At 41.6% G+C, this 26,088-nt stretch overlaps 1 protein-coding gene across 2 annotated transcripts in view; it reads left to right on the forward strand.

Annotated features, from left to right (window-relative positions):
• The first annotated feature begins 10,516 nt into the window (after window positions 1-10,516).
• PTER (phosphotriesterase related) overlaps window positions 10,517-26,088 on the forward strand; it is a 64,180-nt gene continuing 48,608 nt past the window's right edge. Inside the window, exon 1 of one of the 2 annotated variants that reach the window (XM_036459067.2) lies at window positions 10,517-10,665. The gene's annotated coding sequence lies outside the window, so the exon portion shown is untranslated. Of the gene's footprint in view, window positions 10,666-11,397; window positions 11,506-26,088 lie in introns of those variants that run through there. The other variant, XM_045587794.1, reaches the window with a different exon arrangement.

Here is a 26,088-nt window from a genome sequence, read left to right on the forward strand (position 1 = left end):
TCTCAGACCTCACTGTTGCTTTCCCTACCTCACTAGACATTTAATCTCCTATGAGCGGAGAAGCATGGCCAACTTCAGTAAGGGGGCACAGTGACTTACTTAACATTTCTAATGCCTCAGAAACCTGGGTTCAAGAGTGTGGCCAATAGCAGTGCTCGGATAACGACATTTAAAATTGCACTGTGATCCAAGAGATGGAGGAGAGCAAGTCCTCATTTTTAATAGTTGTGAATAAAGGAATTTGTGTTAGTCAAAGGTAAGGAGCTCATAATGGCTCTCGAAGAGGAAGCTTGGAAGCCTGGCACCATGCTTCTGTTTGCAGAGATGCTGCCTCACAGCCTGTGTTTACACAGTCCGGGTTTACTTTAGCAAAGGTACCTGTTACATATTTGTTGATGTTCTCTTACCTTGTGTTGTTGATGCTGTTTTGTTTTAGATGAAAAACTACCCAAGTACAAGGTTCTGTTTCATGTTTCTCATAAAACATCTATTTATGTAAACATGGAAATCTGCAGAGAAATAGAGAAAGAGTGGAAACACACACAGTACAGGAGAAAATTTACTATATATCAAGATGTATATACTCTCGGCTTAGTTTTTTATTAAAAACTGATCAGGTACAAAAAAAGTAAGTATAACACATATAAGGTATGATAAATTACAATAAAATTGACAACCAGGTGCTCACCACCAGGATAAGAAATAGAGTGTTGTGGCACCTCTGAGGGTGCCTGTGTGCCATTCCATGATGCTGTACCACTACAACCTGGGGGGTCACACTACCCTGAATTCTAGGATATAATTTTCAAGCTTTTCCTTGTAGTTTGGTGCATTTGCTGATACCTTCAATCTGTAGTTTCCATTTTCTAGCTATATTTATATATATATATATATATATATATATATATATGTATATATATATATATATATATATAAACTATGTTTTCAGTTGATATAAACTGATATATGTTTTCAGTTGATATAAACAAAATTACTGTCTTCTGTATCTTAATTTTTTTCTCAATATTATTTTCTGAGATGTTTGTAGCTATATTTTCCACTGCTATTTTATTATTTTAAAAACAGGTAAGAAGGAAACGTGCTGAAAAATGGCACACATCTTCAGTATCTGTTGTTTAAAAGAACTATCTTCATTTTCATTTTAGCCTCTGTCTCAACTTTATAGTTCCCTGAAGAACAGTTATATTGTATATTAGTTATTAGTGCTCAAAGGGAATTTAGAGATTATTTTGCTTGTTATCTTACTTTATGCATGAGGTACCTAAAACCCAGCTAAATGAAGGAATAGGGTTACAAAATAACCAGGTCGTAAGGCATCTAGCTATCTGGCCCTTACTTTTTATACCTCCTCAAAAATAAATAAATAAATAAATAAATAAATAAATAAATAAATAAATAAAGTACCTTTTGCCATTCTCTTGTTTCTTCTATTTTATTCAGGAATATGCAAGATACTAAAAGAGAGGCTGTGTTTAAACTCACTTTGAATTGACCAGATGTCCTGAGTTTAGGAAAAAATGCAAGGACTTAATTGTGTAATGTATATCCATACTCTTAAGTGTAGTAAGTAGTTCCCTCTTGTCTGTGGTCTCTCTTTTCCTGGTTTCAGTTATGTATTGTCAAGCACAGTCCAATATTAAATGGAAAATTCCAGAAACAAAAGATTTATAAGTTCTGGATAACATGACATTTTGAGTAGTATGATGAAATCCCAGGCCATCCTGCTCTGCCCCAACCATGACTTGAATCATCCTTTAGTCCCAAGACTCCACACTGTAGACACTCCCTGTCCATTAGTCACTTAGTAGCCTTCTTGGTTGTGTGTGTGTGTGTGTGTGTGTGTGTGTGTGTGTGTGTGAGAGAGAGAGAGAGAGAGAGAGACCATCTATACTAATAAAAGGGTAAAGGGTGATATGCTAATTAAACCAGGAGACCTTTCAGGAGAAAGCAGGCCGGTGGAGGGGTGGGGGCAGTTGAGGATGAGCAGGCTGGCAGGGGAGGGCAATTGGATGCTGAACAGACCAACATGGGAGAGCAGTTGGGGGCAATCAGGCAGGCAGAAGTGGGCAGTTGGGGGGGGGGGGGGGGGGTGGTGACAGACCAGCAGCGGGGAGCAGTTGGGAATGAGCAGACCAGCGGGGGGTAGGGGGGGCAGTTGGGGGCAATCAGGCCAGCAGGGGGATAGTTGTGGATGATCAGGCAGGCAGGCAGGTGAGTGGTTAGGAACCAGCGGTCCTGGATTGTGAGAGGTATGTCCTGAGAGTGCAGGCCAGGCTGAGGGACACCCCCACCCATGCATGAATTTCATGCACTGGGCCAGTAGTTCTATATAATAAAAGCCTAATATGCTAAGTATCCAGTCAACCTATCTGCCGTTTAAACAATCAAAGCATAATATGGTAATGATATGCCAAGGCTGCTCAATCACTTGCTATGGCATGCATTGACCACCAGGAGGCAGACACCTCGACTAGTAGGAGAAAGCACCTATGATCGTTTCACATGATATATTTCTTTCTACTGTAAAGTGAAATTTTAGTCAAGAATCTGAAATAACATGTAAACACTATTCTAATTTTAAAATAAAAATTCTCAAATATTTTTAATGGTTAGGGATTCACTTTAACTTAAAAGCAACATTTGTGCATTGCCTCTCATTGTGACTAAATACAGTGCAAAGGAAACTGGTGCCAGAGGTTTTATTTTGGGAGAGGTCAGAACCATCATTCAAGGAAGACACCATCCTTGTGTGGACTGTCACTTCGAACTGAGTCTTTTTCAGATTGAAAGAAAAATGTCTCTTGCTGTAGTGAGGTTTTTTCTTCTTCTTCCCACCTAAAATCATGTTTTCCACCTTAATACTCATGTTCCATGAGCTATTTTCATGTGAAGTTTCTATGGCCTGTCAAAGAGGTGCAATCTGCCTCATATATGATGTGCCAAGATATTTGTATCCTGACTGTTGATTAGCATGACAGCCTACACTATTTTTTTTTTTTTCAATCGAGAGCAGCTCTTAGTGTCTGTGCTTAGGTTAAAAGTGCACGCTGGCAAAATCACTGTCTTTTAACACCTCCTCCATGCTCTTTGGATGCTGACAGATTATTTTTCTGCCGATAAGACAGACTGTCCTGTTACCTAAAAGAGGGAAGAAGGCAAGCGAAGACTTTTTCCTAAATAAACATGTCCGTGATTTCACCCACACCAGAAGGAAAGTAAGGATCCCATCGCTGAGAGGTCTAAGTGATACCTTATTTCTGTGTGGTGTACTTTAAAATACTGAATTTGTCAAAAGTTTAAAAACTTATGTTGTTTTCTATTACCCTATCCCATGTGAGTCAGAGTAGCTTTCCTTTTAAAAAGGTCCCTGATTAACTGCAAATCCTATGTATTCATCCTTTGTAGGAAGTCATCTTCAAATCGTGAATCTGAGCAGAACCACATGAATCACTCAGGTCAAGGGCATCGGTGAGAACAGGTGTGAGCAATGAGCAACAAGGCTAGGTTTTCACGCAGTTGATGGGCAAGACATCATTTCCAACCAAGGCAAAGGGACTTCTCTCCAATCTCTGGATCAGGAAGAGGAATTTTATGGCACTTCCTCCACGGCACATGGCTCCTTGGAAACAAAGCACAAAACCAACAACTGTCTCAGAACAGGCACATGTTAACCAGCAGCATCTGCATTCTGAAAGCTTTGCCTCTGTCGCCACCGAAACATCGTTTCCAGAGCACAAACCGCAGGCACACAGGGGTGTTGTACCAGAGCTTCCTGCGAAATTAGACACAACCTACATTGCTTTTCAGACCACTGATGCCAAAACACTGCTCCAAACGAAACAACGAAACAGGTTCTTTAACAGTGTTGCCTCTTGGAAGCTGACTTCCAGGAGATGGTGGTGGTGGAGGTGCCCGAAAGCTGGGGTGTCTCTTAGAACGGTCCAATGAAAAAACTAATGTAACATCCAGGAGAGTGGCTTCCCTGCACAGGGATGGGGGTTGGGTGAGTAGAGAGGTAATGGGACTGAAGGAGAGTGTGTGAGGGGCCTCTATGATAGTGAGGATGTTGGGTGGTGGGTTCACAGAAGTTTGCTTTATTGCTAGGCTTTATATCGTCCATAATAATTATTGAATTTGTTCAGCAGTGTCAATTAAAATACTATGTGCCTCATGCTCACATAACTGTCAAAGCTTCTACACATTTATGCTCCTTTTGTTACAAAAAAAAAAAGATAGTTCTCTATTAAAATGGCCCCACCATCCTCACATCTTATTACCATCTAAATATCAGAATAATGAAATGGGCTATTTTAAGAAACCTTAGCAAGAAGAATGCCAAAGCCTAATCTAGAAGTTTTCCTATTGTACCGGTTACTATGAACGCATATTCAAGCTCATACACGTGCATGATGGTGAGATGCTTTCTGATTCACTCTGCTTCTCTGAAGTTCAGTCCTTTCTCTGGGACTTCAGATTCTTTGCGTTAAAATCTCTTTTTTGAGTTTGCTCATTTCTTAGCAGTGAGTGATTAAAAAAAAAAAAAAAATCCCTGTGAATGTCCTTTACCTCCTCCCAAGAGGAGAGTGTTAAATACTAGATTGTTTATCAGATCTTCTGGCTCCAAAAGTCTCTGCTTCTGTGACAACCAAGGCACGTGTTAGCTTGTATTTTCCCAGCTCCTCCATTCTCAAACCATCCAGCTTCTTCTTTAAATAATTGAAGAAAAAGAAAAAGGTGTGAAATTGGGACTCTGCTCCCTGACTCCTTTCTTCTTTACAAGGCAACTCAACTCTCTTTACCCACTAGCAGAACACCCCTCAGTCCTTCCTCCTCCCTAATGCTACACACACACACACAAACACATGGCATATAGGAAGCTTGGCCTCACTGAGTCACTAGTTTAGCTATAATCTTGCTTCTGATGATCTGTGCCAGGCACTCATTTCCTTATCCTATATAATAAAGAGGTAATATGCAAATTGACCATCATGCCCTCACTCAAAATGGCCATGCCCATGTGGTTACAAGATGGCCACCACAAGATGGCCAGCAGGGGAAGGTAGTTGTAGGTGATTAGGCTAGCAGGGGAGGGCAGTTGGGGGCAACTTGGCTGAGGGGGACCAGGTCTGCAGGGGAGGGGAATTGGGGAGGACAAGGTCTGCAGGGGAGAACAATTGGAACAATCAGACTTATAGGGGAGGGCAGTTGGGGGCAATCAGCTGGCAGCGGAACAGTTAGGCATCAATCAGGCTGGCAGGGGAGTGATTAGGGAGTGATCAGGCTGGCAGGCAGAAGTGGTTAGGGGCAATCAGGCAGGCAAGCAGGTTAGCAGTTGAGAGCCAGCAGTCCCAGATTGTGAGAGGGATGTCCAATGCCAGCAGTCAGACATCCCCTGGGGGGTCCCAGATTGGAGAGGGTGCAGGCTGGGCTGAGGGACAGCCCTTCCCCTCCCCAGTGCATAAATTTCATGCATTAGGCCTCTAATCCTATATAATTCTATATAATAAAAGGATAATATGCAAAATGACCCTAATAGCAGAACCACTGGGGGCTATGATGCACTGACCACCATGGGGCAGAAGCTTAACGCAGAAGCTGTCCCCTGGTGGTCAGTGTGCTCCCACAGGGGGAGCTCCGCTCAGCCACAAGCCCAGCTGCTGGCTGAGCAGCAGCAGTGGTGGCAGGACCCTCTCCCATCTCTGCAGCAGTGCTAAGGATGTCGAACTGCCAGCTTAGGCCTTAGGGTGCAGGCCAGGCTAAGGGTCCTTCCCCCACTGACTACGTGGATTTTCATGCACTGGGCCTCTAGTCCATATGTAAGAGCTAACATTTATTGATCCCTTTGCTATGTAAGTGCTACATACTTGAATTGGTAGGCTGTTAGCACATGTATCAAGTCTGCTAAGTCACATGGCCATCCCTCGCTGCTAGAGGGGTTGAGTAGGATCATCTGTAACTGGGTGACCACAACCCTGCTAAATTATGAGAGTGAAAGAAAAGGAGAATGATAGGAAGGACAGCCAGCAATCTGCCAGAGGGAGATGATGGTAGTGTCATTTTCTATGAGGACACTGTGACTGGGGAATTCAGTGGTCCCACCGAAAGACAGCAGAGGAGCCAAGGAATTGCATCAGGTCTGCCAGCCCCTGGAGCTGCTTCTAAAGGTGCTGGTGGGCACAGCCTGAGTGCCCGTGTTCACTGAGCATGCAACTGCTGCTCTCAGGAGGTTTGTCATGGTAGAAGGGCATGGTTCTCCCCCTAATCTAGCTAGAAGATCAAAGCAAACTCCTCTCTTCAGTTATTTTAGCTACAACATGATTTTTATAGGTCCTCATATATTTTTATACACCCTGGTATAGTGTTTCTTCTCTTAGCAATATTTACTAAGGGACACAGTTTTGCCAATGACTCACACAGAAGAATTCTTGAGCAACTATGGCTGCAAAGGACGTATGCTTTACCCAGAACAAAATATTTTAGATTGGCCACCATCATATAACCTGTCACTATCCAGACCAGGAGGTTCATGACCGACAGACTACTTCAGCGAAAACAAATGGTCATGGACGTCCATTTCCCTGGGAAGGCAAAGGTAACCCAAGACAAAAAATTGGGGAAATCTAGCCAAAATGCACAAGACCACACCAGATGTCATCTTTGTGTTTGGATTCAGAACCCATTTTGGTGGTAGCAAGACAGCTGGCTTTGGCACAATTTTTGATTCCTTGGATTATGTAAAGAAAAATTAACCTAAAATAGATTTGTAAGACAGGGTGTATCGAAGAAGATGATGTCAAGCAAACAGAAAGGAATACCAGAAGAGAATGCAGAGAGTCAGGAGAACGGCCAAGGCCAATGCTGGTGGGGCCAAAAGCGAGCTGGAAACTGGACAGCAGAAAAAGTGAAGATTCTTCAGGGACTTTATCTGTGGTCACTGTGTAGATTTTTCATGAGAGGATTAATAAACTGAGAACTTAAATACACTGAGTACAGTTCAGTGGCAGTAAGTATCGATACATTCACATTGTTGTGCTAATATCACTACCATCCACCTTCACACTTTTTTTTTCTTCATATTTCCAAATTAAAACTCTGTATGCGTTAAACACTAACTCCCCATTTCCCCTCCTTCAAACTCCTGGTAACCACTACTCTGTTTTTTATATCTATGAATTGGACCATTCTAGGTACTTCTACAAGTGAACTAATGCAGTATTTATCTTTTTGTGTCTGGTATATTTCACTTAGCATAGTGTCCTCAAGATTCATTTAAGTTGTAGTATTCATTCCTTTTTAAGGCTAAATAACCTTCCATTTTATGGACCTACCACATTTGTTTATCCATTCAACCATTAATGGACACTTGGGTTGTTTCCACCTTTTGGCTGTTGCAAATAATGTTGTTATGAGCAGGGTGTACAAATTCGTGAGTCTCTGCTTTCACTTCTTTTGGATATATAACCAGAAGTAGAGTTACTGGTTCAATTGGTAAGTCCATGTCTAATTTTTGTAGGAACTGCTCTACTGTGGAACACAGCAGCTATAAAGTCAGAATAGTTTCAAAGACACACTTATAATTCTGTTTCTACAAAAGAAATCTGTAATACTGTGGTCCCCATAAAAGAAAGGTTCCTTATATTGGGGGATTATGTGTTTCCAATGTTGTTCTTCAAAAACTGGGATAGTTTTGAATTTTATTTTTCCTTTGCCTTTAAGTGCAGTAATAAAAGATATGGAGAGGTTGGTTGTAGTCTCTGGGTGGTTTAATGAATAGGAATTTGTTAGAAGAATGTGTGTTTTTAACTGCCCTAGCCCTCTTATGACATTGGTATCTATTCAATTTCCTAGAAGTGAAGGAAATGTTTTGCCACACATGGCTAAAAATTAAAGTAGGAAATTCTGTAGCACTGTCATTTTAACTTCCAGTTAACAATTAACACCTGGCAGTAAGATGCTATTGCAGTGATTTTTCTGCTGCTCATCTGACAAGTTATCTGAAGTACTTTATGTCTTGCCCTCTCCAGATTTTTTTTTTTTTTGTAGTGACTCTTTCTATTATATTTAAAGCAACTAACTTGGTGATGAAAACCTGAGTGCTTTCTATAAGTTTAACCCAAACAGTGAGGGGGTTTGGATGTTTGGTTTAGATTTCATTCTCTCTGCCAACTTTATGTTTCTGAGAACAGGTACTGTGAAAATTCAAGCACATGGTGAAAATGAAAGGCAGTGCTGTGGAAAAGAGTGCATTTGAACTGAACCCTAAACTGAGAGATTTGTTTGAAAACCTTTGGTTCCTTAGTGATGTGATTTTTAAATTAGCTATTTCATCATAGATATTGATATTCCAGGGTTCAAAACCTATGTCCAAATTAAGCTTTCCCAGGAAGAAAGTCTGAATAATGAAGTTGGGTACAAGGCTTGATGCCAGATTACCAGTTTTGACAGCAGCACATTATAAAAGAACTGTCTTACCTGCCCAACCTCAGGACTAGTAGATTTGGGCGCCAGTAATATAGAATACTTATTTTTTTAAACTATTTTTAAATAGGATAGCATGTGATGCTTACCTAATAGTAGTCTTTAAATCACTTATGATATGAAATGGAGTTACAGTATGTATCAAATGCTGTATGCTACCAAATATTTTCACTGTTGTACATTGGATTTGCATGAATCTCTCTCCACTTGTTTGAAAACATGTGTTCACAATAGTTTAATAAAACTCCTGTATATTAATTTGAGGTTTCTTTGAAGCTACTTCTGTCAAAGAGAAATGAAATATAGATTAGTTCCTCTTTAACACTATGTTTTTAAGGAGAAAAGCCATAGAAACAAGAGCCTGAAGGCTAAAGCCATCACAAATCTTGCACAATGGGTGCAAAGTGGGCAGTGGAGAACTTAGTAACTTCCACAAAGAAAAACCAAAGTCATTTTTTTTTAACACAAATCTTATGTACAATTTCATGTGTGGCAGCAAGGGCTAGTAAACTACATAACATTATAAATAATGGATGTTTAGGCCTCTCTTTAACAACCATTGTCAGGTAGACGTGTATCCGGCTTTGTGGCTGCAGTGCTGGTAATCTAAGCAGTAGCCAACACTGAAATTGCTCTAGAAGGCTCCCTCAATCCATCTATTCACTATACAATCTCAGTATAAGCCCAGCCATTCCTCGTAATATTCAACTGTCTCAATACTCATCCCTCTGGAGTTCTTAACCACTACATTTTTTCTTGTCTCTCCCACCTCTGGTCCTTGTTTTTATCCCTTTCCCTATCTAGGATGTAAGCAGCCACCATTCTTTAGAAGAATTGCTCTCACTCAGTATTTTTCTCCTTGCCTAGCCCTTACCAGCTAACATCTTTATAACTACTCATACTTTCACATTTCTTAAAAAACAAACAGAAAAAAAAATCACCACAAAAAAAAACATATAAAAGAAAGCATTTATATCTTTTTTTTTTCTGACTTAAATATATTAATTTTTTCCTAGGCTCCTATCAAAGTGCCTGCTCTTTCCTAAAATGGTGTCATAGAGGGACATCAACCAAACTTGGGTCCAGTCCTGGCCTTGCACTAATTTTGTGTTTGTAATTGGAGGAAAGAGAGATCCTACACACACAGGGTGTCTAAAAATTAAACAGGATATCATACATAAAGAACCTGTTATAAACCCTAGCAGAGTTGGCCTCAGGAAATACCACCCATTATTATTATTATTAAATGCCCACCTTCCTTTCAAATGACAATTGAAGGTTCATCCTCTTTTCCTCAGATTCAGGATAAAATTAATTGAATCCACTGTCACGCTTAAGGGCATTACTCTATATTTTGGCAACTGAAGCTAGCACGTGTTTTGTAGACAGACTCGCTCCTAGTCACTAAACCTGCTTCAGATGCATGATGGCATGCTGGGCCAGTTCACATAGCCTGCTACTCTGTTTTAAACATGAGAAACCTCAAGCCCAAGGACAAGAGACAAGAGACGGTGGATAAATAAACCCAAATTCTGTTCATGACACCAGGGCAGCCCCTCTGATTTGTTATCCTTGGAGAAAACTGGAAGGGTTTTTGGAGCTACTGAAAGCCTCTGTGTCCCAGGCTTTTCTACAGAGAACTGGGATCTGGGGGAATGTAGCTGCTTCCTTTCCCCTTGGGGATCCAGCCCCTCACCCCTTCCGCTCAGGGGCACTAGACAGCGGTGAGAAACCTCTTCCTCCAGAATATTTGGGGACTATCCACAACAGACTCTTGAGCAGAGAAACTGGATTCACAGCACAGCCACTTAGAAAACCCTTGCAGCTACAGCCTTCTGGGGTAGGATAGGGTCGCCAGCAAGCAGGAGCCCAGACTTGGCCTCCAGGAGGGGTGGGGTGGGGCAGGGCAGCGACTCCCTGGGCGTGGTCTACGGTCAAGGTGGGCGGGGCGGGGCCCGGGGCCCGTAGGGGCGGGGCTGGCCGAGGACACAGCCCTGGGACCTGGGGGCGGGGAGATGACGGGCTGGGTGAAGTAGGAGGGAAGCGGGGACAAGTCCCAAGTCCGGGACGCTGGGGCCTTGCTGAGGGTTCCCGCGGAGAGAGCTGCGCTCCTGGAGAAGAGGGAAGGTCCTGGGAGCCTGAGCGGCCGCGGGAGCCGTGGGCCTGGTAGGAAGGCTGGGGTCCCCCGCCGGGAGCCCCGCGGCGGGATCGCGGCTCAGCTCTGCGCCCTCATCCTTGCAGGGAGCCCCGCAGGTCTCAAAGCCTTGGCCTGGTGCCGCTGCCTTTCCCCCAAAGCTCGCGGCAGCCGCAAAGCCTTGGGACATAGGCTGAGCGAGGTCTCGGAGGCTGGCCTGGGCTTGGAGGTGTCTGGGTGCCTCGAAGTGTTATGGTTCCCCCAAGCCCTGGCCTGAACCTGAGGCCTGAGTCCGGCGGGGAGGGAGGCCCCAGGGCCTGCACTGCCAGCGCTCAGTCCTTTGGACACCGAAATGCTCCTGGTCCTCTTGGGGCCGCTGTGTGGTGGGGGGCGCCTCTTCCGGGCTCGGCCTCCTTTCCCAATCACAGCCTTGGTCTCTGCTTCGCCTTGCTTTTTACCATCTCCTGGTCCTGGTATAAAGTATTCCAAACACTGGGTGCGCCTTCCCACGGATACGAGGGTGGCATTTACTGCTGCTATGCTGGGGTATAGCGGTGCAGGGACACCTCTGAGCACATTTACAGACAAAAACTTCTGCCTTGTGTAGAACCAAGAGTCCGTTTGTCCTCTAGTCACCGCTCCAGTGGAGCATTTACTCCCAGCCTAAAGGATAATGGGATTCATTGTCTACAGAAGGAATGTCAGTAAGAAAAGAGTCCTAACACTTGTGAAAACTACTTACCCTGTTACATTTTACTTTACACAGACAGGACGCATGTACTCAGCTATCCCATAGAAACAAGCAGCCCCTTCAAAAAAGAAATCTGTGCATCCTGCAAAGATGAGACAACTTGCTAACTGTTGATAGCAAGGTAGCAACTTAATTTTTAAAAAGAGAATTCAAACACAGAATTTACAAGGCGCTACTTTAGGAAATTTTCTCCTCGTTTGGGGAGGCTAAAGGTTGCTTTACTGTTATAAAACTTACTAAGATATGTGTAATATAGGTATTTGGAATAATAATAAATGCATTTTGTTGCTATTCCCTGATCTTAGAATCATAATAGAAATGCATCAAGCCTATATTTGTTGACAATTGGTAAAACCTAATCACCAGGATTCTTTGAGCGCTGTGTGCTCTAACTGAATCCTCTCCACAGCCCCCACCTCTTGTTGAAGGAAGGCAAGGCATAGAGAAGTAAGGCCACACTGCTGGAAAGTTTAGAGGAAAAAAAAAAATGTATTTCTAACTCCAAAGCCTATGCTCTCCCCCCTTAGCCACCTGTTCTTTATTTTTCACAAGAAGATAGCAGTCAGAGAGGTTGCTTGTTTCAAGAACTCTGGACCCATGTGTACAGGCTAACCCTAGTTCTGGTTCCAGCTCCTGACTTTGTACAAGTTATTTATCTTTCCTAGGAACGTAATTGATCTCTAGTATCTCCTAGATCTAAAAAAAAAAAAAAAAAAAAAAAAATCTCTAGATGAGAGAAAATAAGATCTGCTTTTACCAATTAATGCTATTGTTGGCAACATTTAGTGTTGAAATGACAGGGTGCTCAGGAAGGGTCAGCTGATTCATTCAGTAAATACGCAGTGAGTGCCAGGACTGTGCGGGGGCTCCATTGGAGAACAGGCCAGGTGAGGGTTCCCCTGGGACTTCAAATCCTGGTTGGAGGCAGAGGAAACAAAGAAGGAGCCGACAAACAAGTTAATCAACAAACAGCTGCGAATGGTTAACAGAGGGTATGATGAGGAAAATGGGGTGGAGATGGGGCGCATTGTTTAAGGTGGTAAAACATGGTAGCGTCTACCTTGAGCTTTCTTTCTCTCTTGGGTCATTCACTCTGGGGGAAGCAGTCCTATGGAGAGGTCCATTTAGGAAGGAGCAAAAGTTGCTAGCCAAAACCTGATTTAGAAGAATGAGATGGACCCAGCGATACTTATTCCTGCACTGGGCCCTGGAAGGGGAAGGAGACATGAAAGATTGGGGCGTGGTCTAGGAATTGGCCAGAAGGTCTTTGTGGGTAGAGCATGATTCATTCCAGATGAAGTTGGAGACATGGGGTAGGGCCATGTTGTGCAGGGCTATTTGTGTCTAGTAAAGACCCTAGATTTTCATCTAATAGCAATGGGAAGCCACTGAAGTGTGGTGGACAGGGGAGTGACATGAAGGTAGCTACGATGAATCCACAGGGAATGTGATGGTGGCTCAGGCTAGGGTAGGGCAGCGGACACAGAATATGGAGTTTTTAAGTATCACTTCACTGGTGGGGCCTTCCAGACAGTTCTATTTGTAATAACATTCTTTTAAAATATATATATTTTATTGATTTTTTTTTTTTTTCAGAGAGGAAGGGAGAGGGATAGAGAGTCAGAAATATCGATGAGAGAGGAACATCGACCAGCTGCCTCCTGCACACACCCTTTACTGGGGATGTGCCCGAAACCAAGGTACATGCCCTTGACCGGAATCGAACTTGGGACCCCTTAGTCCGCAGGCCAACCATCGATGCTCTTTCCACTGAGCCAAACCGGTTTCGGATGTAATAACATTCTAACACCCTGAAACATCCTGGCATTCCTCATCCTCCTAGTCACTTAGCTTTCCTCCATACTACTTATTTCCATATGACATAATGCTTACTTTGTTTATAAATTGTTATTTATCCCTTCCTCTGAGAATGTTAGCTATAGGAGAGAGGGTTTGCCTATTTTGTGTACTGTTGTTTCTCCAGAACCTGATATGGACTCTTAATACATTCTGCTGTGTGAATGGATTTAATAAATGGTTTGGGTTTGGATTCATAAATTTTGCTGATGAATTGGATATGGTAGTGAAGGAAAAGGAGAAATCAAGGATGACTCTCAATATACTGGCTTAGAAACAATAGATATTGATATCAATTAAGAAGAGGAAGGCTAGGAAAGAATAAAGTGGGAATTGGGATAGGAGAGATCAAAAGTTCTATTTGGTAAATATTTAGTCATGGTGTGTAGATTAGCTGTCCATTACTGCATTAAAGCAATTACCCTACAAGTTAGCAGATTAAAACAAGCATGTATTGTCTCCCAGGTCTGTGGGTGGTTCTGGCTCAGGGTCTCTCATGAGGTTACAATCAAGCTGTCAGCCAAGCTGGAAGATCTGCTTTTGGCTTTTTCACATGGTTACTGACAGACCAGCTGGCTGTTGGCCAGCAACTTTTGCTCCTTCCTAAATGGACCTCTCCATAGGACTGCTTCCCCCAGAGTGAATGACCCAAGGGAGAAAGAAAGCCCAAGGTAGACGCTACCATGTTTTAACCTAATCTCCACGTGGCACACCATCATGTCTGCTGTAACTTATGGGTCACACAGACTGTCCCTGAAGAGTTGTGAGAGGATGTGAATTCTGGGAAGGGCAGGAGTTGTTTGGGCCACTGTAGAGGCTGCCTACCAGGAGGTATGGAGATATCCAAGAGGAAGCTGTTAGGTACAGTCTACTGTAGCTCCCAGGGACCTGTCTGCAGATAACCTTTTGGAAGTCATCATAATATGTGAAGTGGTTGAAAACGTACCAGAGGACCCAGGGAGAGAACTAGGGAAGGGAAGAGGGCCCTGGACCAATCCTGAAGAGCCCAACATTTAGAAGTCCAGTGAAGAGGGGCCATCAAAGGAAGATGGCCAGTGAGGAGGGAGGGGAACCAGGGCAGTGTGTATTCTGGGAGTGACTTAACTGAAAGACAGGTTTCACTAGACATATGTTACCGTAGGTAGAAGCTGTAAAAGCTAGTGAGAGATCCTTGGCCGGTTTGGCTCAGTGGATAGAGTGTCAGCCTGTGTACTGAAGGGTCTCAGGTTCAGTTCCATTCAAGGGAATGTACCTCAGTTGCAGGCTCATTCCTGGCCGGAAGGTTAACAATTGATGTGTCTCTCTCACATCCGGTGTTTCTGTTTTTCCACTCTCTCTAAATATCAATGGAAAAATATCCTCGGGTGAGGATTAACAACAACAATAAGCCAGTGTGAGGTTTGTCACACATTCTTTCCCTCTTCTAGAGTGACCACCAATTTTCTGGATTGTAGCTGTTCTATCAGCTTGGTTCATGGGATGAAGACAGTGAGCAGAATCCTCCTGTCACTCTATGTAATATATTGTACATAGGGTGAGCTAGAAATAAGCTCTTACTGTATTTAGTCCCTCAGATTTAGGGATTTGCTTGTTATTGCAGCACACTCTAGCATATCTTGACTAATATATTAAGATAAGATCTGAGCACATGACTGCAAAGATTACTGGTCTCCAGTTTACCAGACACCTTGGGTACCTAAGAGGGAAGGTGTTATACAAGTCTTACTCTTATGACTAATGCTCCTGTTACTATTGGTGAACTAGCAAGTTCACTTGTTTCCATGATGCTCAAGTCATCTTCATGATTTTAATTAAAGGTCACAAAAATGATACTTAAATGTATAATTACATTCTATAATGGCAGCTAGTGTGAAAGTGAAAATATATAAAGGTTCAATAAAGGTTCAATGCCCAGAGGGATAGGATAGGAATTGAGGCTTCGATTTTTATTTTGAAAACATAATTTTCAGCATCCTTCTAAGTTTTACAATATAGAGGAATATTCACAGGCTCATTGTTAAGACACAATTCTTCCCAGATATAGTTATCAATTAGTGCATTTCAGAAATTATTTTGTCACCAAAGGACATTTGAAATAAATCATTCATAGTTACCATTGACTAATTTTTTTTTTTTAAAGCAGATTCAAAGAGTATTTTAAATGTGATTTCCTGGCTATTTGATTTTGAATCTAAGAATATCAGACCTAGGTTTTGCTCTCAACATCCTGGAGGAAATGCATTTACTCTTTTAGTTTGACTTAAACAGAAGTGAAGCAGGAGTATTTAGCTGTGGGCAGTGCCATCCTGCCTTCTTAGGAATGTTGGCTGTAAATCCACTCTCCCTGGAGGTTAACAATCAAAGTTCTCCCCTTCTCTTATTCACACAAGTGATATGATGATGATAAATTCCTTGGATGTGACTGCTCCAAGCGCTAGTGTGATGAATTATGCTGTTCGGGGCATGGCCAAAGATCCTCCATTGTCAGTGTGCAGCACTGAGTATGGGCCGTGTTCATAAATAGCCTCCTGCCAATGTGGTCTCTGCAGTGCATATTAAAATCCCTGTTCTCACTCACTGGTCATGGTTTTTAGTTCTTAATCTTCTGTCTTCCCTTGAGTTCACTTAGCTAAACAACCTTTGTGGGGGGTTTTTCTATACCCTACAGGTAGGGTGTTATCACAGCTATGATCAGTAAATGCTGAGTCTTTCTTCACAGAAACTGTTAAAAAATAGTCATGGTTAGTCCTTTTCACTAAATCCAGAGTAATAACAGCTTATCTTACAGTAGCTTAATTAGGTAATTATTTAGTGTTTGAAAGGCATTTCAAAGAGAACATTGGCAAATATTGTTAATTTAATGCTACTTTGTGTAATTGAAAGTCCACTGCAGCCACAAAATCCTCACTACTATTGTGTACTAACAGTGATTTCTTTCCTAATACAGCTTATTATTTCCAAAAGTATATATGTATTGATTTCTGAACATTTAAAATATTTTCATAAACTCCCAAGGTCATCATGTTTTATACCTTATATATTGAAAAGTTAAATGTTAAAATAACCACAGAAGTCTTGGTCTCTAAAAGTTTGAAGGAAATATAAAATGGGACCCTGCCCCCAAATCAGGAGAATCGCACATTACACAGCTTCTACATATGTCCTGTGTGGAATGTGCCTAACTTTTCAGCAAGCTTTCCTATTAGGCCCTGACAAATAACAGCAATAATGATTTATTTACTCAGAGTCCATGCAATGGGCTGTCACCTCATTATCATAAAAATCTGTCAAAAAGCGCTACATTATATTGCATATACCTGGCCAGCACTTTTGACAAATTTGCTACTCACTTTGTGAACCCAGAGCCCCCAGGTGTAGTTAAAGGCCCCTCTGTAGCTTGAATTGGACAACTTCCCTCACGAACAGTACTGGTTTGATAGGGCTGCCATAACAAAATGTCATAGACTGGGTGCTTTACACAACAGAAATTAATTTTTCATAATTCTGGAGGCTAGTAGTCCAAGATCAAGGTGTTGATAGAGTTGGTTTCTTACAAAGCCCCTCCTTTGGGCTTGCAGATGACCTCCTCCTCCCCGTGTCCTCACGTGGTTTTCTATGTATGCCTGTTTCCTAATCCCTTTTATAGCCTCACAAAATAGTCATATTGGATTAGGACCTACTCTAACAACCTCTTTTTAAATGTAATAACCTCTTTAAAAAAAAAAAAGAAAACTTTATTATTGAAAGTATTATATATGTATCCCTTTTTCCCCATTGACCCCTCCTAGCCTACCCCATTTCCCACTCCAGGCCTTCACCATCCTGTTGTTTGTGTCCATGGATTATGCATATATGCACGCAAGTTCTTTGGTTGATCTCTTCCCACCCATGCACCCATCCCTGCCTTTTCTCTGAGACTCCATAGTCTGTTCCATGCTTCTATGTCTCAGGATTTATTTTATTCATCAGTTTATTTTGTTCATTAGATTTCACATATGAGTGAGATCATGTGATACTTGTCTTTCTCTGAGGTAGTGAGGGTTAAGGCTTTAACATATGAATTTGGAGGGTAGGGGGTTCACAAGTCAACCCTTAATGATAATGGTCTCCAGAAAGTACCATTTTTAAGAATTGTTTTCTTTAATTATCAAATTTAAGCAAGCAATAATGACTGCAAATCTTTTAACACTCTAATCAGTTCTGGAACTTCTTATCATTATTAAGAGGAAAACATTATACCTGTGACTTAAAACACTGATATGAGTAGATAAAAACTGAAGAAACTTTATTAAATTAATTCTATTTAAGGGGTGACAAAAAGTAGGTGTATAGTTGTGAGTATTAAAAACAATTTATTCTTGTATTATTATTTATTAATTTATATATTATTTGTATTACAATTGTAAATCTACTTTGCCCACCCCTATATAGTTTATTAAATATCCACAATCAAGTACACTTTGCCATCTGAACAACTACCCAAATATTTGTTATCACGAGAAGCAAATATTTTTTACCCAAAATTTCTTCTCTGAATAAAAATCTTGCTATGATTAATCCACATACTGGCCATCAGAAAGGGAACGAAATATAGAATAATACACTGTGGTCCTACCTCAGATCCCCCTCGGTGATGGCATCTGATGCTCATATTGCTTAAGTGCATTGTGCATTATTGCCTCCATATTATTAACTGAAAATGTCAAAATAACCACAAATGAAGACTCTCTGAAGAGAGATGATAAACCTAAGAAACTGAGAAAGTTATTATATTTAAAGAAATAGTGGGAATGAAGGCAACAAAGGCCTCAGTTGAGCACTGCCTATCCACATCCCCCATGCATGCTCTAGTTGATTCTGGAAAGCACTCTGTGTCTTCAGACTAATTGTAAAAAAGTGTCTCTCATAGTAAATTAATAGCCAGAAGCCCTTAGAGGATTGTGGGTATACAAGAGTAGGTGAATAATCTGTATATATAAAAAGCCAGAACACCTGAACCAGAATGGCTAGAATGACCAGTCGCTATGATGCCCACTGTGGTTGGCCAACTGGCCTGATCAGGGGTGGAACTGGTTGGCCAAGTTCCAGCGATCCCTCCCCCTGGCTGGCTCCACCCATGATCACCCCCTCTCCCTGATCAGCCTGCAGCCCCTCTCCCTGGCTGGCCCTACCCCCTATAACCCCCCCCACCAATTGGAGGCAGGGCCAGCTGGCCAACCTCCCACATCCCCTCCCCCACAACTGGCCAGGCCCCCATTGGCCCCCATCAGGACAGGCTGGCTGGATCCCACCCATGCATGAATTCGTGATCCAGACCTATAGTATTTGGGATAATTGGTACATAGTTTGGAATGAGCTGCAAAACATTATTTTTCCCTTGAAGAAGTTTTTAATTGGAATTTGTTATTGAAGCTGGGTGATGGAGGCAGGAGTTCAATACTCTATGTTTGTGAACTTTTGAAAATATCCATATTAAAAAGTTTAATAACATAAAACTTAAAAAAGAAGAAATGAATGAAATATTCAGCTGCCTCCATGCATATGTAAAAGAAGACATGTGTAAGTAGAATGTGCTTTTTGCTATCAGTTGTTCCATAAAAAAGTACTATGGAAGCCCTTATATGGGAAAGGCTATAAGAGCATCTTGGCTAGTTTTGAACTAGGTTGTTTGACATGTGTTTTTTCTGCTCCCTGGTGTATGGCATGTCTGTTACATCATGAGTCAGTGCCTTTCTACCAGCTACTGAGTTTCCCAGGCTGCATTTTCTCCATGTTCAGCATTTAACCTCAGAGACTCTCTATTTAACACAGGAATTCGAGAAGAGGCCACTTGTTCCAAGCACCATTCCTAACTAATGCCTTCAGCCCAATGCTTTCTACACAAATATCCCCCAGTATTTTAAGATTTTTACCAGAAGACACTAGGCAAGGAAAGGCCTCTGCATGTACCTCAGAGGAACATTACTCCAAAGCTCTGTCACTATCCATACCTATCCAAGTTCTCAAAGCTTCCAAACGTGGGATTAGGAACCATCCTGGGCTTCAGTTGTGAATCTCACTCACATTTCTGCATAAGTCTAAGGCCTGATGTTCATTCCATTTTACTATTGTTGCTTTGACCTTGACCCTTTATCATTCAGAAAAGTACATGTTGAAAGTGGCCCTCTGTAACTAGATGTTTTGGAGTAGCTCCATGCATAAGTAGTCAAATGTCTGCCCTTTTAAGCACCAGCATTACTGAGATTGACTTTACAGCCATACTTGTCTGGGGAGGGAGAAGTTTCTTGAAAATTAAGTTGCAGTTCCCCTTTTGATCTTCATTCCTTGAAGGCACTGTCTTTTCACTGTTTGTCCATCAGTGTGCAAACATCAAAATATTTCAAGCTAAGAGGTCCAAGTTTAAAATGATCTCCATGAAGATTTACTATAGTTCTATATGTTTTTGTTTATTGAATTTCATTTAATTATTAGATTTAAAATATATAAAAGAACATATATAATTTCTAGCATTCAGGATACTTATGGACCTTTGCTAATTATTCTTGCTACAATGAGGTCAAAATGATTAATTTATAAATTCCTTTGTTTATTGATAGATCAAATCAGGATTGTAAAAGACTTTCATAGTACAGGGGAGATTGTAGAGTTTTCATCAATCTGTTTTCACTTCTTCACTTTTATTTTTGTGTTAGTAATACCTTGAATAAAATATGTGTTCAGTAATTATATGTGTATAATGTGATTATACACAACATTAGCATTAAAGGAAAGTAGCTCAGTGGTTGAGTGTGGACCTAAGAGCCTGGAGTTGTGGTTTGATTTCCAGTTGGAGCACATGCCTGGGTTGCGGGTTCGATCCCCTGTGTGGGATGTATGGGGGGCATATGATCAGTGATTCTCTCTCATCATTGATGTTTCTGTCAAACTGGTCAAATTTGATTCAATCTCATAACGTCTTTAGGAGTGTTTACCATGCCTACGTACTAACTTTACTACTAATTACTTAATGTCTTTCTTCAAACCTACCCTATTTTATCTCAGCCTTATCCTAAAATCACAGGCTTATAATATTTAGTATTTATTTCTAAACACAAAAATAAATAAATACTTGTTTAAGACATTTTTAAATGTCCATATTTCACCTAAATCAGCTTGAACCACCAATAGGATATGGATCAGACCTTCTAAAAACACTGACAAAAACCAAGCAGATTATTGACTTTTTTATATCTCACCTTTTACAAAAGAATAAAATAATTCTCGGTTGTAAAGTTGGCACAAAACAATTTTCAGAATAGTTTCTGCATTTTGATGATTAAGAGCTATTACAACTTTATATATACTAGTATGTGTACATGCATATATATATATACACACACACACACACACACACTTGGATTGATAATGGATTGTTTTAGCTGTTAATTGAGAAATAGCCAAGAGTTTTCAGTTCCTTGCACAGTCAGCATCATTTACTTGAGAGCTAATCTAACAACCCTTATTTTATACTATTTTACTCATATTCATACATAGAATAAGAGTGAGAATAGCCCTGGCCTGTGTGGCTAAGTAGGTTGGGCATTGTCCCATTGCACTAAAAGGTTGCCAATTCGATTCCTGGTCAGGGCTCATGCCTGGGTTTCATGCTCAATCCCACTAATGGGTGTACAGGAGGCAGCCGACTAATGTTTGACTCTCAGATTGATCTTTCCCCCCCTCTCCCTTCCTCTCTCTCTCAAATTAAATAAAAAGTATTTTTAAAGAGTGATAATAAATAAGTAAAAATATAGAAATTGTGGGTATTTTTAATTTCATTTATCTGTTAGTAATAATCGGAGGTTTAGAGTAAATACTGTAATATAGTTTGTTAGAGTTTGCCCTGATGGGAAATCAGAAAAAGAATTAGTGTAGAGATAGATATCAAATGTCCCCATCTATTTAACATATACTAGTAAACAAGGAGAAACTGCTGCAAGGGTGACTTAGAGGACATCTAATGTCTCTTCAGCGGAATCATTAAACTTGCATCTGGAAGAACCTTTAGAGGTCACCTCATTCAATCCTTTGTCTCATTAGTGAGGAAAGAAGTCCACAGAATAAGTGATTTGCCCAAAGACACACTTTTGGCAAATCAACTTTCTATTAATCCTACCTAATAAAAGAGTGATATTCAAATTAACCATCATTCCGCTACACCCACAAGCCACGCCCACCAGCCATGCCCACCAGCCAATCAGAGCAAGTATGCAAATAAACCCAACCAAGTTGGCTACACCCACAGAGAGCAAGAAGGACGCTTGGGTTTCCCAGGCAATGGAGGAAGCCAAGCTTTCCATCTGCCCTTGCTGACCTAGGCCTCCACTGAAGGCTACAATTATAGAAGATAAATCCAAACAGAAATGTTAGCAGCCATGGAGCTGGAATGAGCGGGAGACTAGGGTTGCCCCCAGCAATGGAAGAAGCAAAGCTTTCTGCACACCCTGGCTGGCCCAGGCTTCCACTTAAGGCTACAAAGTTTCAATTACAGAAGATATATAAGTACCCACAGAAAAGGCTGCTGAGCGAGCAGGAGGCTTGGCTCCACTCCAGGCTACAAAGTTTCAATTGTAGAAATTAAATAAATTCCAGATGCTAGGGCCTCCACTTGGGTCACCAGGGGTCGTGGCTGGCCTGCAAACCACCACAGGCCCCTCGCCCAGGCTGCCCCATGCCCAGCCTGCCCCATGCCCCAAGGGAACCCCCACCCTGATCTGAAACACCCTTCAGGGCAAACCAGCTGGTCCCCACCTATGCACCAGGTCTCTATCCTATCTAATAAAAGAGTAATATGCAGATTGACCATCACTCCAACACATAATATTGCTACCCCCATGTGGCCAAAGATCCTGCCCCCATGTGGACACAGGATGGCCACCACAAGATGGCCAGCAGGAAAGGGCAGTTGGGAGGCACCAGACCTGCAAGGGTGGGCATTTGGAGGTGATCAACCCTGTAGGGGAGGGCATTTAGGGGTGGCCAGGCTGGCAGAGGAGAGAAGCTGGGGCAAACAGGCTGGCAGGAGCAGTTAGACATCAATCTTCTATATTTGAAATATAGGTCATTAGCATTAATTTTTGGTGGCACTCAAGGTATTTTGTAGCTACTAACAATTGTTAGTAGCAAATCAAAGATTAACCAATTGAATATTATCAGGAATAATGTCTGTTGCCTTTAATATATTTGAATAAAAGAGGAAAACTATGATATTTTTTTAAGCACTGTCAAGACATCTACACTAAGATGCAAATTGACCATACCTTTTTGACTCCCACCAACCAATCAGGAGTGAGTATGCAAATTAACACAACAAAGATGGTAGGTTAATTTGCATATGCAGGTGGTGAGTGGCCGGGGATACTTGTGTCGTAGCCATAATGACGAAGCAGGCGTTCCACACCATCCCAGCTGTTCCGGGCCTCTGGGCAATGTGGGAAGATGGAAAGGCAGCTCCAGCCAGAGCGAAGGTGGTGCCAGCAGCCAGGGAAAGGAAGGCTCATTCTTGCATAAATCTCTGTGTATGGGACCTCTAGTATTTTACATAATAAATAAAATATCTGTTCTTATGATTAGTACACTTGGAGTCAAATATCTCACATTTTCTATTTTTAATCCGTGAGTGTGTATAATAAGAGAGCAAATACTAATATAAACTAATATTCAAATGTAATAAAAGTAAGTTTTAATATGAATTCTTAATGAAAAATATATTAAATGAGTTACTGTGAGGAATAGGCCAGGGAGAGAGTGTAATTTCATGAGCTGTTCAAACAAGAATTCAAGGAAGAAGAGTGGCAAGTGCTGCAGACTTTACCTGTGAAATTAAAAATAACTTCGAAAGGAAGGACAGCTCATTTTGTTTATGTAATAAGTTTATATTGCTCCACAGCTTGTTGGTAAAGTACGTTTGAGCACTTAGAGAGCATATCTTTATCCTCATTGTGTTCCAATTTAAAGGGAACTGAATCACAGAGCAGTTCTGAGATCCCTAGGCACACACAAGCCCAGGAAGGGAAAGTTAGCAGCCCTCACCCCTCAGAGCGCTGATTTGCTGTTACGAAGAAGGCAAGCAAGTCTTTAATAATTCCAGAGACTGTCCATTCTAACTCCCCTGCTTTTAGTGTCTTGAGTGTTAGGATAAGCCCTTTGCAGTTCTCCTGTGGTGTTTCCAGAGAGAACTGGAGGATTAAAGGCTCCTCAAATAACACAACTCCCTGTCAGTCTGCAGTGTGTGCCATATGCCAAGGACACAACAGTTGTTTTACACCATAGCGCCAACCCAGAGTACTGGGGGCTGGGCAGTGCTTTTCGGAGCCATGTTTCCTTTATTCAGGCCCCGGGAGGGGGGCCTCCACTCTGCACTGAAAATAGTGCAGATCCCTCCAGAGGGGCCCCTGCCCATAGCCTGTCTTCTTGCTTCCTCCCAGGGGTGGGGCTGGCAGTGCCAACTACCAGTGTCTTGGGTGGTCTCCTTCTCCCCAGGTTGGTGAATGAACCCTGATAACACACTATTTCTGCCACTCAGTCTTTATGTTTTAGTCTCTTTAACCGTTTAGTCATTTATCAAACATCCTGTCTTTGGGCGAAGTTTGGCTGCTCTTACATCTGTATTCCGTTACTTTACAGGACTTCGTTTACCCTGTGAATCTTAATTGCCCTTAGGTACATGCTGCATATCATTGGCTGTAAACCTGATTAAACTGTAAACTTCTTGAAGACAGGGGCCATGTCTGCTTTTTGTTTCCATACCACAGAGAGGGCTCAACCTGATTTATTCTATTAGTGTGAGTCCTAAACCAACAGACAAAAAGGAACATCAACCAAAACAAAAACTGTACATCTTGTGAAAGGACATCCATTCAATGCAGGCTTGTGTGGCGAACATGCCTGCAAAATGCACTGACCTTTTGAGAAGCGAAATGCTTTATCTCTGAGTATGACTTTTTTTTTTTTTTTTTTAAGCTTTCATATCATAGCAACATAGCTCCATCACAATTAATCTCCTATGGAAAGACAGTGACAATGGGATGATTTCTCTGGAGAATCTATGCTAATACTATTAAAATGCTCTTACAATGTCAAAATGATTGCAGTGGAAGCATGAGGGGGCTGTGCTATGCGATTATGATATTACAGTGATGGGCGATTACCAGAGGAAGCTACTAATTCAACTCTGCAGGGACTTGCATTATGAAACCATTATAACGTGAGATTATAATGACATAATAACTTGGATGCACTGTCGTGATGTGAAAACTAAAAGCTAATTGGAATGCAAGTAGTATTAACATTAAATTGTAATTAAACACGGAAAGCAATACTTGTTTAAATTTAAGACGGAGACATGCAATCCAGAAATGAAAACTGTGGGGAGAGAATGCATGCCAAATGTAAACTTAGGGAAGGGTAGGAACCATTTACAGCTCTGCCCCCCAGGACGAGGTGTGAAAGCCCAGTCCCAGGCCTCCCCAGGCTCTGTCCCTCGCTGCTGGGCCGCTAAGGCAGTGAACCAGAGCGGGACACAACCCCCTTCTCCAGGACTACCACCGCTTACATTCAAGTCCCCTCGTTTCATTTCCCAAGTGGGCATGACTGTATCTTACCTCCCACAGCCCTAGAACATATTACTATTTTCCATGAAAAGTAACCTTTTCAAAAATATAACAAAATTAATCCATGTCCAAAATCAGACAAAACATAAGCTCAAAGGAGGGGGGGAAAAAACTAAAAAAAAAAAAACCCTAAAAATAAAAATAAAAAATTTCCCCCTAGAATTAACCTGTATGAGCCAGCACCTCTGGGTATTTTCTTTAGACTATTCTCTATGTATAGCATATATTATTTTTTCTTCAAGCATTTTTATGGTACAATACTTTTAAAATGTACTTATTAATTCTTCCCATCCCTCCTAGTTTGCAAGATCTATCTCTTCTGCAGGAGAATCCCGTTGAAAGGTTTTTGTTTGTTTTTTAAAGGTCAGCTCAGACTGGAAGATTTTACCTGTCACCCAGGACACTGTATTTTCCTGCTCAGGAACAGTGTCTGGCAGGGTTGATGCTCTGCATACATCAGCTAGAGGATGTTCCATAATATATTTTTCAGATCCTGGTGGCAACGCCATAGGTAGTTCATTAGCACCTCTCTCTCTCTGTATAGGAATGAACAGTGGATGTGTGAAGTCATAGAGTTCCAGTTTGTTCTCAACTGATAATTATCGTACGGCTTAGGTCGACATAAAGACAAGTTGTGAGAAACGAGGAAAATTTAAGAGTGACGAAACTGGTTAGATGTACCCCTGCAGTTTCTTGTTCAGATGTTATGAGGACACACAGAAGTTAATATATACTCCCTCCTCATTATGACTCAAAGTGGTTATTACTCCTTGTTTTAAATATTGTGGAGAGCAGTTTTTGTTAAGTATTTAGTTCTCACTTAGATATGCTGTGTGCTTTAGAGTTATTTTTATTGCCTCTTCAGATAACAACCAATTTAAGTGGGAAGGCTAAATTACCCAAGCCCTCGGTTCTGTGATTAGGAAGAGCAAAGCACAGTGCACTTAAATGACTTGCTTCCTGTTGCCCAGTCAACAGTGGAGTTGGCACTAGCCTTTCTGGTCCTAGGAAACCACAGCTGCTTCTTTAGGCCAGTGAGGGATGCCACCTCTGAGTGGTCCCTCCGTCTTAATGGGCAGCAGGATAACTTATGTGATGTTTGTAGTAAAGTGTCTTCCTGGTGAAATAAAAGAAGCATTGGCCTGACAAGTTGGGAGACTGACTTTCTGGACTTCAAAGGATCAAGGAAGGCTCAGAGT

This window comes from Pipistrellus kuhlii, unplaced genomic scaffold (genome assembly GCF_014108245.1).
Source record: "Pipistrellus kuhlii isolate mPipKuh1 unplaced genomic scaffold, mPipKuh1.p scaffold_m20_p_1, whole genome shotgun sequence".
Classification (NCBI taxonomy): Eukaryota; Metazoa; Chordata; class Mammalia; order Chiroptera; family Vespertilionidae; genus Pipistrellus; species Pipistrellus kuhlii.